This window comes from Schistocerca serialis, chromosome 7 (assembly GCF_023864345.2).
Source record: "Schistocerca serialis cubense isolate TAMUIC-IGC-003099 chromosome 7, iqSchSeri2.2, whole genome shotgun sequence".
In the NCBI taxonomy this organism is placed as follows: domain Eukaryota; kingdom Metazoa; phylum Arthropoda; class Insecta; order Orthoptera; family Acrididae; genus Schistocerca; species Schistocerca serialis.
This window is the reverse complement of record NC_064644.1, coordinates 211,770,038-211,786,569: the sequence shown is the minus strand read 5'-3', so window position 1 is coordinate 211,786,569 and position 16,532 is coordinate 211,770,038. Positions and strand designations below refer to the sequence as shown.

General features: G+C 37.3%; 1 long non-coding RNA gene across 1 annotated transcript in view; it reads left to right on the top strand.

Moving 5' to 3' along the window:
- Positions 1-11,543, top strand: part of LOC126412561 (uncharacterized) — a 570,924-nt gene extending 559,381 nt beyond the window's left edge. Inside the window, exon 3 of the long non-coding RNA XR_007575310.1 lies at positions 11,524-11,543. This is a non-coding gene — a long non-coding RNA (uncharacterized LOC126412561). The remainder of the gene's footprint in view (positions 1-11,523) is intronic.
- The last annotated feature ends 4,989 nt before the right edge of the window (positions 11,544-16,532 follow it).

The window sequence follows — 16,532 nt, the reverse complement described above, 5'->3', positions numbered from 1 at the left end:
GGGGGATTTGCCGTTTATAACGCAACATTAAATCGATTTTTCACATTCCATTTTGTATTACCATTTATTATTGCAGCTATAGCTGCAATTCACTTATTCTTTCTTCACCAAACAGGGTCTAATAACCCCTTAGGACTAAACGGAGATATTGAAAAAATCCCATTTCACCCATACCTTACTTTCAAGGATTCTATTACATTCGTATTAATAACATCATTATTAATTATATTATGCTTAATTAATCCTTACCTCCTAGGAGATCCAGATCATTTTGTACCTGCTAATCCATTAGTAACACCGGTTCATATTCAACCAGAATGATATTTCTCATTTGCATATGCAATTCTACGATCAATTCCTAATAAGTTAGGAGGTGTTATTGCATTATTCTTATCAATTAGAATCTTAATAATTTTAACATTTTATAATAAAACACTGTTCCGAGGTATCCAATTCCATCCTATTAATCAGATTTTATTCTGAATCATAGTAGTAGTTGTATGCTTATTAACATGAATTGGTAAATGACCTGTTGAAGAACCCTACATTATAACAGGGCAAATCTTAACAATTATTTACTTTACATACTTCTTAATTAATGTCCATGTTGCAAACGCATGAGATAAGCCAATTAAGGAATAATAAGTTCATTAGCTTAGGAAAACCATATGTTTTGAAAACATAAAACTAGAAGTTTAACTCTTCTATTAACTTTTCTTTAAAAAATTCACTAAATAAATGAGATAAATAAAATCTTTAAACCAAAAAAGAAAATAAAAAAATTTAAAGATAAAGGTAAAAAAACTTTTTCAAACTAAGTATATTAACTTATCATAACGGAAACGTGGTAATGTACCACAAACTCAAATAAAGCGAAAGGATATAATAGCAAGCTGAATAAAAAATATAAAAGAATAAAAATCACCACCTAAAATAATTAAAGCTAATAATATTCTTATAAAAACAATTCTAGTATACTCAGCCAAAAAAATTAAAGTAAAACCACCTGCACCATATTCAATATTAAAACCTGAAACTAGCTCAGACTCACCTTCGGCAAAGTCAAAAGGAGTACGGTTAGTTTCGGCTAAACAAGAAGCAAAGCATGCTAAAGCTAAAGGAAAAGAAATAATAACAAATCAACAATAAAGCTGATAATTTATAAAATCAAACATGTTAAAACTACCAATTAAAATAATTAAAGATAATAAAATTAAAGCTATACTAACTTCATATGAAATTGTTTGAGCAACAGAACGAAGAGAACCCAATAAAGAAAAATTTGAATTAGAAGATCAACAAGCAATCATAATGGTATAAACACTTAATCTAGTGCAACATAAAAAAACAAAAACCCATAAGGAAAAGAACATATATAAGTTACGTAAGGGAAAATTACTCAAACAGCCAAAGAAATTATTAAATTAAAAACAGGAGAAAAATAATAAAGTAAATAATTAGATATAATAGGAATAGGCTGCTCCTTACAAATCAACTTAATAGCATCATTAAAGGGTTATGGGGTTCCTACAAATCCTACCTTATTTGGACCCTTGCGAATCTGAATATAACATAAAACCTTACGCTCTAATAAAGTTAGAAAAGTAACACTAATTAAAACACAAATAACTAATAAAAGAAAATTTAAAATAAACATAAATAAATCATAAAGTATCAATACTATTTGTAGAAAAAATCTAAATAAATGAATTCTAAATTCAACACATTAATCTGTCAAAATAGTAACTTAATTAATATTAATCAATATAATGAAAAATATTTCAACCATATGGTCCTTTCGTACTAATATGGATTAATAATCTTAGGATAGAAACCGACCTGGCTCACGCCGGTCTGAACTCAGATCATGTAAGAATTTAAAGGTCGAACCGTCCTAATTACTGGGCTCCTGCACCCAAAATTTTTCTTAATCTAACATCGAGGTCGCAATCTGCTTTGTCGATATGAGCTCTCAAAAACAATTACGCTGTTATCCCTAGGGTAACTTAATCCTATTATCATAAATTATGGATCAAAACAACAAACATAAATCAATGATATAATAATGAAGAGTTTATTTATTCTTCATGTCACCCCAACAAAACATCATCATTAAATATAGAAAGACAAACAAAAAACTGTATAAAAGTAAAATGTTAAGCTCTATAGGGTCTTCTCGTCCTAAAGAGGAATTTAAGCCTTTTGACTCAAAAGTTAAATTCAAAAATTTATTAAGAGACAGTTGATTTCTCGTCAAGCCATTCATTCCAGCCACTAATTAAGATTCTAATGATTATGCTACCTTTGCACGGTCAAAATACCGCGGCTCTTTAAAAATCCGCTCACTGAGCAGGCCAGACCTCAAAGTATTTTCAAGAGGACATGTTTTTGATAAACAGGCGGAAATCAATTTTGCCTAGTTCCTTATAATAAGTTTACAAGGTAAAAATTTTATACAAATAAATATACTAATTCTATCATTATTACAAAAATTATAAAATTAAATTAATAATCTTAATAAAAAACCTAAAATACTTATAAAATCAAAATAAGAAATAATGAACTAAAACGTAATCTTAAAGATAGCTAGTTTAAACCTTACTATTATATTTTTATAAAACAAATTATAGGTTGTTAACTTGAAAGCTTATCCCTTAAAGGATAAACAAGTTAATATTTATACTTAAAAAATTAAATAAAAACAATTAAGTTTGAAAAATTAAATTTTTTCTTAAGGAACTAGATATCTTAGGAAACGATTAACATCTCATTTCTATAAATAATTTAATAATAATTATGATACATTAACTATAAATTATTTATAAATCAACCCAAATTGAGACAAGTAAAATGAATACTAAAATTTTGATAAACCCTGATACAAAAGGTACAATAAATAAAATCTACTTTAAAAAATTTAAAATAATATTTCATAAAACACTTTCATTACCAATAAACTATAATTTAAAAAATCGAATCTATAAAATATACTTAGACAAAATTCAACAAAACTGCAAGATTTGCGTAGGAGATCAACACTCAGAGCCATTCGCAGCCCAGGCGGGTGTCCCACAAGGAGGCCTCCTATCACCAACCCAGTACGCGCTGTACACTGCAGACATCCCTACCATGACACCAGATCAGAGAGTTGCACTGTATGTGGACGACACCACATACTGGTGCACTGCACCAAACACCAGGACTATACAACAAAACATGACAGCCTATCTCCATAAACTACAGACCTGGATGACAAAGTGGCGAATATGACCTAACCCGAACAAAACACAAACCATATTTTTTCAGCACAGACATCAGACCAGGAACAAAAACCAAAATACTTTAGACTTACAACTGACCCTATGGAACATGCCACTGACACTCACAGACTCTGCTAAGTACCTAGGCGTGTTCCTAGACAAGTATCTAAACTGGCAGACACACATCACCTACCTCCTTGACAGTACAAGGAAAAGACAAGGACTTATACAACAGGAAAAGACAAGGACTTATACAACTTATATGACGGCTGCTGCCTGGAGACGGCCCTGCATACTTACAAGGCCTTCGTCAGACCGGTCCTGGAATATGCAGCCGCACCCCTGGCCGGTCTGGCGAAGAGCCAGGCTGAAAGACTCTACAGAACAGAAAGACGATGACTCTGTAGTATCACCGGATGGCTCCCCCCCCCCCCCCCCTTCCCCCCCCAGACTCTGACGTGTACAAAATCACAAACATAGAACTGTTACAAACTCGACTGATCAAATTACGCGCCAACTATGGTGGATACATACTGACTAAACAAACAGACATGCAGGGCTTATTGACCTCTCCAATCCTGGAAAAGAGACTCCCAAAATTCAAATAAATTCACCCAGCGCATACAGTGGCGCAAAACACGTCTTCCCACTTCCCAGACCTTGCTCCCACTATGATCCCACTCATAAACAATGCCCACACTTCCCCCCATCTCGACACCAGGCACAAGCACAACCTGCACCCTGACTTCCCATTATATCCTCCCTGTATTTGCATTAACTCCTATAATCTACAGTTAAGTCAATACATCCCTCTGTACCCCCTATCACCGTGCAACCCATATGAGATTCTTCCATAACAGAAACCAATATGTACAAACTGGTCAGCAAAACAACATAGTAATAATATGTAACAGTACTAAACCCTTTTAGATGTAATTCCCTGTAGATCCAAATCTTTGCTTTTCCTTATCCTTCTTATGAAAATCCATTAAACACAAAATGAAACTCTGCCAAATGTTAAAATCTTTATCATGTATCTCTTGTAATCTATGCTAAGTCGCCAGATCCCTCTGTACTCCATTCCACCATATAACCAAAATGAGATTATTTGCTATAATAGAAACACCCATGTACAACTAATCGGCAATAATAACATGGTAGTAATAGATAACAAAATACTAAATCCTTTTAGAATCATGTCCATTTAAATCTAAATTTAAGTTTTATGGTTTTGCTCTATCTTTTTATGTTTTTCTCTATCTTTTTATGTTTTTCTCTATCCTTTTTATGAATATCTGTTAAATGTTAAAATAAAAATAATGTAAGACCTCTATATTGTCAAATCGATTATGCTTAGCACATATGCAAGCAAATGGAATAAAGAAACAAAATATGTATTGTACCCCATTGGCTGAATAAGAGCAGTCAGCAAGCTCTAGTAAGGTCCACCCTCCCCTTATGGGAGACACCCGAGTAGTTGTCTCAGGTCGCACCTGATGAAGGTGACAAGCTACATTACCAAAATATCGTGCAAGTATGAGGCTGATATCCGGCAGAACACCCAATAACACAAGATGTCATTAGATTGCCAGGAAAGGCTGAAGAATTACATCAAGAGACTTTACAGGGAGGAGATGTACCAGAATATCAAGAAGCTGGACAAGCTTTGACAGAGGAAAGGGAGGATGCTGAGTTCTCTCAGTTTTTGCTGAGATGTTGAGATGAAGAAGTGGTACCAGTATTTGCCAGAATAAGACATCACATCAACTCCAGGGTGATGGACAAGATACAACACAGAGCTAGCATGGCACTGGTGAGAGAAAGGATTCGAGATTTGCGCCACAGATTAGATGTGGTAGCCAGGGAGCTGTTACACCTTCATCTGTACATGGCAGCCTCCTTAACAGAGGAAGACTGGGACTGGGTAGACCATGCCTCCTGGTCTTTGGCGGAGCGTGCCAGAAGAAATGCCTCATCTTGCCAATCTGCAAAGTTTGACCACATGAGTAAGAAAGTGCAGCAGATGGATGAGACTCTTACTGTGATGAATCTAAGTGGCACACAGTTTGATGATATAACCATAAAGGTACTCAGCAAGGGTGTCAACTTTGCAGTGACCCCCAGAAATATGCCCATTTCAGGTTTCGTCAGTGCAGTGGAGCAAGTTGCAGCCCCACTCCCACCCAATGTGGCAGAGGAAGTCTACCAAGAGACATGGAGGGCGCTCACCAACGCCAGGCCTCTAAAATCGAATATCACATCTGAAGAGAGGCTTGCACTGACGAAGCTCTGGGAAGAGAATGGTATTGTAGTACTTCCAACAGACAAAGAGAACTCTACAGTAATTTTATTGTGGGTGGATTATGATGAGAATGTACGTCAACTTCTGGAGGACCCAGCATATGGAACTTTGGAGTGTGACCTCACTGACAAGGTGGACAAGAAGACCAGGGCTCTCCGGAAGGAGACAGGGATGCCTGAGAAGATCATCAAACAACTTTGGGCAAAAGCACCAGTGCCACCCAGACTGTATGGTCTGCCTAAAACACACAAGGAGAGCGTGCTTCTACACCCAATTGTCAGTAATATTGGGGCACCTACGTATACAACAGCCAGGTATTTGAAAAATCTGCTTTCTCCATATGTGGGGAAATGTATTCACCACATCTGAAACTCAGAAGACTTCCTGCAACGCCTCAAGCAACTAAGCATCACAGATTTGGACATCATGGTTAGTTTAGATGTGGTATCACTGTTCACTAGGGTCCCACTGAGAGACTCACTAGAACTGATTGCAGAAAAATTTGAGGTGCTCTGCTGCACCTGTTCAGGCACACACTGACATCCAAGTATTTCTTGTACAGGAACCAATATTATGAGCAAAATGGAGGTGTAGCTATGGGTAGCCCACTGTCTCCTGTGGTTTCCAACATGTTCATGGAGAGATTTGAGGTGAGGGCATTAGAGACAGCCAGATATAAACCCATATGGTTCTTCAGGTATGTGGATGACACCTTCAAGATCTGGCCTCATGGGAAGGACAGGCTCAATGAGTTTCTGGAACATCTTAACTTGTGCCACCCAAATATCAAGTTCACCACAGAACAGGAGAAGAATGGCCACAGTGTGTATCGAAAACTGACACACACTGATTTATATCTGCAGGCCAGCAGCTGTCACTATCCAGCACAGAAGAATGGTGTTCTTAAGACATTGGCCCACAGAGCACGTGGCCTATCAGACCAAGAAAGTCTACTGACAGAAATAGAGCATCTCAAAACAGTGTTCTGCAAAAATGGATATACACCAAAACAAATTAAGATGGCACTCCTACCAGCCACTACACACAAGTTCCAGAAGCAGAGCAAGATGAAGCAAAGAAGGTGGCATTTTTGCCCTAAGCTGGTTCTACTTCTGCCAGAATTAGTAGGAACCTCCATAAACACAATATCAAGTGTGTTTTCTGTCCATCCAGCAAGATTGGGGGACTGATGAGAAATGTTAAATACGACCTGGGTTTAAGGAAAACGGGGATTTATAATATACCTTGCCAATGCGACTTGTCCTACATTGGCCAGACAACCAGAACAGTAGATACCAGGTGCAAGGAACATCAGAGGCACACGCGATTAAGACAGGCAACAAAATCAACCATTGCTGAACACTGTCTAGACCTAGATCATGCCATAAAGTATGAAGAAACCAAGTTTCTAGCACAGACGCCCAGATTTTGGGACAGTGTTGTAAGGGAGTTAATAGAGATAAATGTTACTGATAATCTCATGAACCCTGACACAGGGTACCAGCTAATTAGAGCCTGGGATCCTGGTCTGGAATTGTTGAAGAAGCAATGGTGACAGCTGCAGCTCTCCACAAATAGAAGAACTGAAGGCATTGACATGGAGAACGATCCCCATACAGAGTTCCAGGTACACTAGACCAAAGATGGCACACCCAGCATTGGGTCTGATGGGCACGGACTTCAGAGGGAACATCTAGAACCACAGTAGACCGAAAATGGATTGGCAACGCTACAGCAGATCACAGTGAGCGGGAGAGGACCACAGGGGGAATGACTGTTACCACAGACGGAATTCCTAACACACCAGACCGAAGATGGAACACCCAGGAACGTGTCTGGTGGGCGTGGACCTTAAAGATAACACCCAGGACTGCAGCAGACAGAAAAGGGAATGACAATGCTCCAGACTGCGGAGGGAGTGCCTGGTGAAGGGGGAAGGCCACAGGTATAAATACTGGACCAGGTCCACTCAGACAGTAGTGTCAGGTCACACCTCATGAAGGTAACGAGCTACGTTACTGAAATATCAGCATGTATGATGCTGGTATCTGGCAGAACATCAGATAACCCAAGATATATGTACTGTGTTTTCTCAAAATTTAGTGATAGTCCATTTGCAGACAATCACTTAGTAATTTTCTGAAAGACATTATTTACAATTACCTCAGCTGATTCTTGTTTTTTGGGTGTGATTACTATACTTGCCTCATGGGAAGGACAGGCTCAATGAGTTTCTGGAACATCTTAACTTGTGCCACCCAAATATCAAGTTCACCACAGAAGAGGAGAAGAATGGCCACAGTGTGTATCGAAAACCCACACTGAACAAAAAGGGACCCACAACTGAACTCTTTGGACACCATTCTTGATACCTCCCCAGTTAGAGGACTCTGCTGATTTTTGGAGACTATCTGAACTGTTAATTTCAACCTTCTGCATTCTTCCAGTTAAATATGAATTCAGAACACAGTACTTCAGCTTATCTAGAAGAATTTCATAATCACACAATGAAAAGCCTTTGAGAGATTAGAAAATATCCCAATGAGTGGTGATTGGTTATTCAGTGCAGTTAATATTTGATCAGTAGAAGCATATATAGCATTTCCTGTTGAAAAACATTTCTGAAAACAAAATTGAGATTTTGTTACAGTTGCCCTGTTTCCCTTTTAACAATATTCCAAATTATTTTAATTTTATTATCAGATGCACTAATCGCAGACATAATGCATATTCTTCTGGACTTATAATAACTTTTCTTAAAACAATGCAGTAGTTTTTATAATGTTTAACTGTTTCTGGATCACTACTCCTCCTAGCTATAAGATGCATTTCCCTTTTCTGTTTACAAGATATTTTTATCCCTTTTGTAAGTCATGGCCTGTTAGATGGTTTCAGTTAACTATGTGGACTAAACAGATTTCCAATAGACAGAGATAGCTACACACAAGAACTAAACATAATCAGACAGACTGCCACACAAAAAGGTGGAAGATGAAAATTACTGTCTCCAGAAGGCTATGACACAGGAAGCGTTTGATTCCACCTGTAGGCTTTGACCAATGAGATAAGGCTCTTGTGGTCTGTGATGTCACAATGGTGTGGAGTTTATTTTGTTAGGGTGGCGTGTTTGTAGGTGTCGTTTTGATGTGATTGGTGGTGCTCTCTGGTGGTGTATTTATGTTCTGTGTGTTAAGTGTTGTGTTTGGTTTAGTATGCGTGTGTGGTGTGTTTATAGGTGGCGTATTGTTGCAGTCCGTGGTTCTATCTGGGGTGTGTTTATGTGTAGTGTGTTATGTGGCATATGGGTTCATCTGCGTGGTAGCATTGCACTGCGATGGTGACTGTGCTTTCAGCGTAATGTTTTTCAGTGAGTAAATGATTTTGGTTTTGTTATGTTGACATTATTTCAGTTTTTTTTCTGTTTGTCGTTTGTGAATTTTGCTAAATTGCTTTGTTTATGTCTTTGCTAGGTATGGATATGACTGACAGGGTCAACAGCTCTCAGTTGTCAGCGATGAAGGGGGACTCTGCGTTGTCTCTAATAAAATTTCTTCAACTATTCAGCCTGTTGGTTGAAGTCATGAAGTGTTCAGTGTGTCGTGAAGAAATAAGGCTTACGAAACTCAATAATCTTGGACCAGGGACAGCTATATTTGGAGATTTCATAAGGACAACTTAGGGCGCTTCATTAGGTGAGGTTACTGTTCGAGAATTCTAGGTTGGGCATGTGAGAAGTTGTGTTAATGACGTATCCTTTGTGTTACAAATCCTCTCACAGTTTCTGTGCGCATGAGGTGGATGTGAGTGAGAGAATGGTGCTTGATTGGTGTTGTTATTGTCGTGCGGCATGTTCTGAATATATTAAGTGCAGGGGTAGGTTGGGTGGGCCTGGTGTTGTTGTGGAGATTGATGAGTCGCAGTTTGGGAAGATAGAGTATGGGAGGGGTAAGTCTTTGGTTGGTTTATGAATGTGGGGGTCTGTGGTATCAGGGGGTGGGTTTCCAGAATGTGTATTTAGGGTTTTGGAGGGCCAGACAAAAAGGGAATTAGTGGAATTGATTGAGGATTTTATTGAAGAGGGCACCACTATGGCTAGGACTGGTTTAGTATTGTTAGTTGCTGTTGACCTATATGGGTCAAGGGAAGTGTTCAATTCCAATTTCGATTTTCTAGGTGGTTTTTGGTGGTAGGATTAAGCTTGGTGGTGGTGAAAGTTTTGAGATTTATAGTGTGGTATCGATTGTTTCTGTTGACCTATATAGGTCAAGGGAAGTGATCGATTCCAATGGGTTTTGTGTGCAGTGGAACTTGGGAAGGCAGTTTTTCGATCTCTTTTCGTGTTTGTTGTCATGTTTACATGATGAAGTCATAAGAGCGTTATGGGTGTTGCTGTGAATGGTCGTTTCCGTCATATTGGGTGAAATCGGACGCTTCCGTTATCCACAAAAAGGTATCAATAACCAAACAGTACTATGTAACAAAAGACTATTCAACAATCTAAATGAATTATCGGTCAAAACACACACACAGACGACATTTCAAAGTTCATGGGCATCAAAGCAAAACAAAACAATAAACAAACAAAAAACGACAGTCGTAAGCACATCAGAGATGTAACATTGTGCAGTGAAATGGGTGTGTTCTAGCCACAGCAAAGTAAGAGGACATTGTATTTGCAAACGAACAGGAGAAAACATGAGTAAATACTATCGAAATGCAAAACAGAATCCATGAAAATATAAACCACACGAAATAGTTCGCCTTACCAAAGCTTCACAAAATCGTTGTAGATCAACTACACAAAAGCGCATTTTTGTATATAAACCACACTTGTCACAGCTAAGAAATAGGAAAAGGTAAGAACAGAAATGAACATATGCCATGAATTTTACCAAAATATACAAATTAAAGATAGGGTAATAAAATAAATGCAGATGATTTTCTAACATCCTTCATGTATGCAGATGTCAGGTGTCCTGATTTAGACTTGTGGCTTATTTTGGTATGCAGCCACAGGACAAACACAGTGTAAAACAAAGGCTAAAGTGCAGATATAATTTAAATGACAACATAATGTAATGCATCACATTGCATAACCTTCCAATAACTTGTATGTATGTATTTCCGGGAAAATAATAAGAAACCCACTGAGGATGCTACAACAGCCGTGACCCATGTTTGGGTGATAAAGTGAAACAATAATTTATGTACCTCCAAACACGTTGGATCATCCTTAATTCGTTAACATTTTTCTGCAAGCAGGGGAACTGAGTCCAAACTCAAATATGATGTAAGTAGCGCATTGTATTATAGAAGATGAGAAGCAGAAACACTCAGGAATACCTGTAACGCTACCTTTAGGACATAGTTCACCAGTTGGCCAACTCTAAATTTGCTGGGCATAAGACTGATGAACTACAAGAGGAAATTATCAACAAATGAAGCCTTCAAAGGATAGTGTATAGGCAAGTGGATCCTGAGTATCCCCTGTGGCTTAGGATCCACTATTTTATGTGTATTAATAATATTGTGTTGCCTATAAATTTATTGTAAATGGTGTCGAAATAGTGGTTAAAAGATGTGTCTATTAGCAAGTATAGACTGTTCGGTCAGAATTTGTATGACAAATAATGTTGTGAATGACTGTGCTCCCAGCGCACTTGTGAGAAATTCCCTAGCTCACCGTGAGATATACCCCAGTTCGTCAAACTGATGTAGACTATGGTGAGAGGTCAATGAAGCTTTCCCCTACAGCCAGTCAAATAATGTGGAGGGCTACTAGTCCTCTACCAAGGAGAACTAAGGACACTGAATTCCTTTCTTCAAAACCAGATTTCCCACAGTTATGCCCAAAGTGATACAATGTAGTGGTAAAATATTGACATGTTTTGTGAAAATATGTATAACTCTGTTGAAAATAAAGAATGATAGCAGTCATAATTTTGTGAGATGTGGTCAGAGGTAAAAATGTAAAATGAGTGTTATGTTATGTAATTGTGATGACAGTGAAAAAAGATGCCTGCCTTCACTTTTTGAGTTGTAATCACATGAAAATGCAAAATGAATGTAAATAAACAGAAATAATAATCCACTGGCAATACTGATGAGATGACAAGAAGAATTTTCCTGTCTATGAGGTCAGTGTCTATAATATTTTACCAACGAGATGGGAGGTGTCACAGAATCCAATATTAAGAGATGAAATATCACATTAAGTATACTTTGTATCTAAGAGCTGCCTTGGAAAGACAGCAGAAGCATTTGTGCAATCATTTACTCAAGCCTCATCAGTATGGGTCTGACTTTCATTGGCCCTAAGTTTCCTTGAGAATAACATTGAGTTCTGTCTTGGAGCACCCTTTTAGGTTGTAGGTTCCTTACAGGTTTGAGTCCTGCAACTGCCTGCATGAAAGCCGCTCTTCAGTTGCGTCGATCAAGGTAAGCCCTCGTCAGTCAAACATGTAATCCTTACTCCCTCTCAGGACAAGACAATATTATTTCTTTATGGCTCTCCATCCCATCTTATGGCTTTGTTTTTCACAAAAAAAGAGTATGGCATTAAAGATAATACATGAGAATAAATTTTCTGATCAACCTGGGCATGTGTGTGTGTGTGTGTGTGTGTTTGTTTGTTTGTTTGTTTCGCTGCTGTTGATGATGGTGAGAAGCTGTGTCAGGTTTCTACTGGCAAATCATCTCACTGCTCTAATGCCCTTGCATTAGGCAATGTGCATATGCAACGTCACGGTTACAGTGGTATTAAGTACAGTACAGTACAGTACTAAGCATACTTATTGTGGGGTGAAAGCCCCATAGCTATAGTAGTATTAAGTATTTGAATGTTGTTAATTTTATCACATTAATACACATGTATCTTAAAATACATGCTGTTCCAAGACATGTTTCATGGGCACTATTACAGAGACTGGAGACATTATTTCATTTTTGGAATAATGTCAAGAATAAAACAGAGCTCCTAAAATGTGAATACATACTAGCAGCTACATGTGACAGTGGATAAAGAATACGATTCATCAGTATTGCCAGGTAACTTCTATGTGAAGTGCTAATTGGCAGTGGGAACAACCATGGGTATCAAATCATCATCCTCTGATGAAAATAGGGGTCTATTCAAAATCAAGAAACAGATTTCAGACATTTATATCTTCCAAATTACAAAAGGTAGCACCACAATGCCAACATTTGTGGACAGACAACAGTTTAATTTTTGAATTCTAGAACTAGACTTGCTTCAAAACTGTTTATTTCCTCAACATGAAGGTGATTCAAATGACTTCAGCTTCAAGCAAGATGGTACCCTGGCACATTTCTCTAAGTACATCCAATGTTACCTGAAGGTCACCATTCCAGGTGTTGGACTGGAAGGGGAGGAGCAGAAGATGAACTTCATCACCAGTGACCTCCCAGGTCTCCAGATTTGACTTCTTGTGACTTATATGTCTGAGGTAATGTAAAAGAGCACATTTTTATCCCCCCTATGTCTGACACTCTTGAAAGTCTGTGACATCGCATTGTTGAAGCTTTGAATTTGATAACAAGAGACCAGCTGCTTTGTGTGTGGCAAGTAATGGGCCCTGTTTTGATATTTGTTGTGTAACACATGGTACTCATATTGAATACATAAAAATTTGAAATTATCTCTTACCACAAACATTGGATTCATGTTTCTATCTTTAGTAGTTTGGAGGCAATAAATGTTTGAAATCTCTTCCTTGTTTTTGAATAGCCCTGTAAAATTGGTATTTTATTAATTGAAAACATGAAAATAAATCACACTAGAGTTTTGATGAAACATCCATTTGTCCCAAAAGAAACAGAAGAACTAGAATAACACCAAAGACTTTGTACATAATCAGTTTACATGTTGAAATATTGTTAAGATATAATACCATTAAACTCACAAATACTTTCATATTCCCTTCATATATTTTATATTGTGTCACTGATTTTTTCCATCACTTGTAACTTCGCATATAGTAACTATTTTGTAAGAATGCTATCTGCTTGTCAGTTTTTACCTCGCCCATAAATACCTAATCCACATATAAATCTGTTGGCACTTTGATTGTTTGTTTGTTGCTGTCTTCAGTCTGATGACTGCTTTGATGCAGCTCGCCACAATAGCAAAACCTTCAGAAGCCTCTTGATATTCACCTAATGACTATAACCTTCATCCATTTGAACTGCTTGCTTAGTCCAGCCTATTATGCACCTTCAATTTTTACCCACCAGGCCTCCCTCCATTATGAGGCCGATGATTCTACAACTGCACTCACACACTCTGCAAGTCCATGTACAGCGCACAGCAGAAGGTACCATGTTCTACTACAAGTCATTTCCTTTCCTGTTCCATTTGCAAATAAAGTGACAGAAAAAGAGCCTCTGTAAAAGCCCCAGTTTCTTGCATCTTATCTTTGTGGTCCTGGTGCAAAATGTACATTGATGGCAGTAGAACTGATCTAGAGTCAGCCTCAAATGCTGGCTCTCTAAATTTCCACAACACTGCTTTGTGAAAAGAGGATCGACTTCCATCCAGGGATTCTCGTTTGAGTTCTCTGTAATACTTGTGTGCTGATCGAAATTACTGGTAGTAAATCTAGCAGCAGGCCTCTGAATTACTTTAATGTCCTCCTTTATTCTGACCTGGTGGTGATCCAAAACAGTTGAGCAGTACAAAAGAATGGGTGACACTAGGAGTCTATATGCTGTCTCCTTTATAGGTGAGCTACACTTTCCCAAAATTTTTCCAATAAAACGAAGTTGAGCATTTGCCTTCCATACACCAACCTGGTATGCTCATTCCATTTCATATCACTTTGCAGTGTTATGCCTTGATATTTTATTGATGTGATTATGTCAAGTAGCACACAACTAATGCTGTATTTGAATGTTACAGTATTGCTTTTCCTAGTCACCTCTATTAACCTACATTTTTCTGCATTTAGAGCAAGCTGCAATTCATCACACCAGGTAGAAATTCAGTCCAGGTCACGTTGTCTCCTCCTACAGTCACTCAAAGACAGCACTTTCCCATAGACCAAAACGTAATCAGCTAACGGCAATAAATTGCTGTGCAGCCTGTCTGTCAGATCATTTATTTGAGTATAGAATAACAGTGGTCCTATCACACTTCCCTGTGGCACTCCTGGTAATTGCCTTGTCTCTGATGAACACCCACTGTCAATGACAACACTCTGGCATCTATTATCTAAGAAGTCTTCAAGCCACATACATGTCCCTTGTCAAAAGTGTGCAGTGGACAATTTCTGGGAAGCTAGGAATATGGAAACTGCCTGATGTCCTCCACCCATGGTTTGTAGGGTATCATGTGAAGAAAAAGCCTAGCTGAGTTTGCCTTGAGTGATGCTTTCTAAATTTGTACTGATTTGTGATTATAAGCTGTTCTATTTTAAAGAAATTTATTGTTTTCAGACTTAGAACGTGTTCAAAAATTTTGCAGCAAATAAATGTTAAGGATATTAGTCTGTAATAAATAACATACTAACAAATTTTACCAACAGAATCACAGTATAAAAATATGTATTTTTTAAAGAATTCAGTACCACATTGTAGGAATATTCACATGACAAGAGAACTATCAGAACTTATCAATGGTGTATTTTTCTTTCTTTCAACCACACCCTTGTAACTGAACATGTAAGTCTTTAAATCCTATTCTGCTTCATGGTACAACACACACCATTAAAAAATTAAATTATCAATACTATAAAACACATGAACAAAATTGTAGCACTAAAATAATTGTGAACAATAAATGTACATCTTTTTCTTCTGTAGAAAAGTGTTACTGCACATGAAGAAGTTACCTCATAATTGTTACTGTCATAAATATATTTGTATTTGATTGTTTAATGAGGAAGGTCAATAGCAGTTACTAATAAGAAAAGGATCTCCCTGTATAATTTTCAGTTTTCTCTGGTATATGTACGATTGAGAGTAAATATTCAGTGTAAAACTACAGACTGCAACTACTGTTAGTCTGGAAACTTTTCAGCTTATTTGATTTGATTTGATTTGATTTTTTATTGGTCCAGTTTTATCATATAGCGCAAATTGTACAATTGATATTGGACAGGTCAAAGATAAGTTACAATAATACATGGTAGTAGCAATTAAAATTAGGTACCTACTACAATTAATTTTGTTACTTATTCAGAAATTTTCTGACAGAATAGAAATAGTGCTTTATTAGAAATGCCTTTAGTTTAGCTTTAAATATTGGATGAGTAGTATTTTTTATTTCCTCTGGTATCTTATTGTGTAGTATTACACCAATGTTAATTATGCTCCTCTGATAGGTGGTTGTTCTGCGATATTTTTGATGTATATTTGATTCCCTTCTGGTACTATAGTTATGTACATGTTTGTTCAGTAGCAGATTGCCTGTTTTCAGGAGGTAGTCCCTAGTGAACAAGATAGTTTCATAAATGAATAAACTTGGAACATTTAGAACACTAAGCTCAATAAAATGGGATTTACAGGACTCCAACTTTTTAAGGCCACGAATTATTCTTAAAGCCCTTTTTTGCATTCTAAAAACCTTTACACTGTGAGTTTAGTATCCCCAAAAAATGATCCCATTTCGGATTACTGAGTGGAACTGTGCATAGTATGCCTGCAGTACTGTTGTTTTGATTGTTGTAGCTTTTAAAATTCTTAGGCCATAGCACACAGATGATAGTTTTTTTATTTATATGTGTGTCCCACTTTAAGTCTTGCTGAACCCAAAGACCCAAGAATTTTGTGACACATTTTCTAGGGGATCTTTTTTTAATTGGGCTTGAATAGACATTTGATTAGTTGGCGGAATTAAATGAAAATCGACACACACAGTTTTTTCAGCATTTATAATGAGTTTGTTTTTTGTGAACCACTCAGAAAGTCTTTTCATAGAACTTTCTGCTGTGGACCGCAAAGTTTCTGGACTG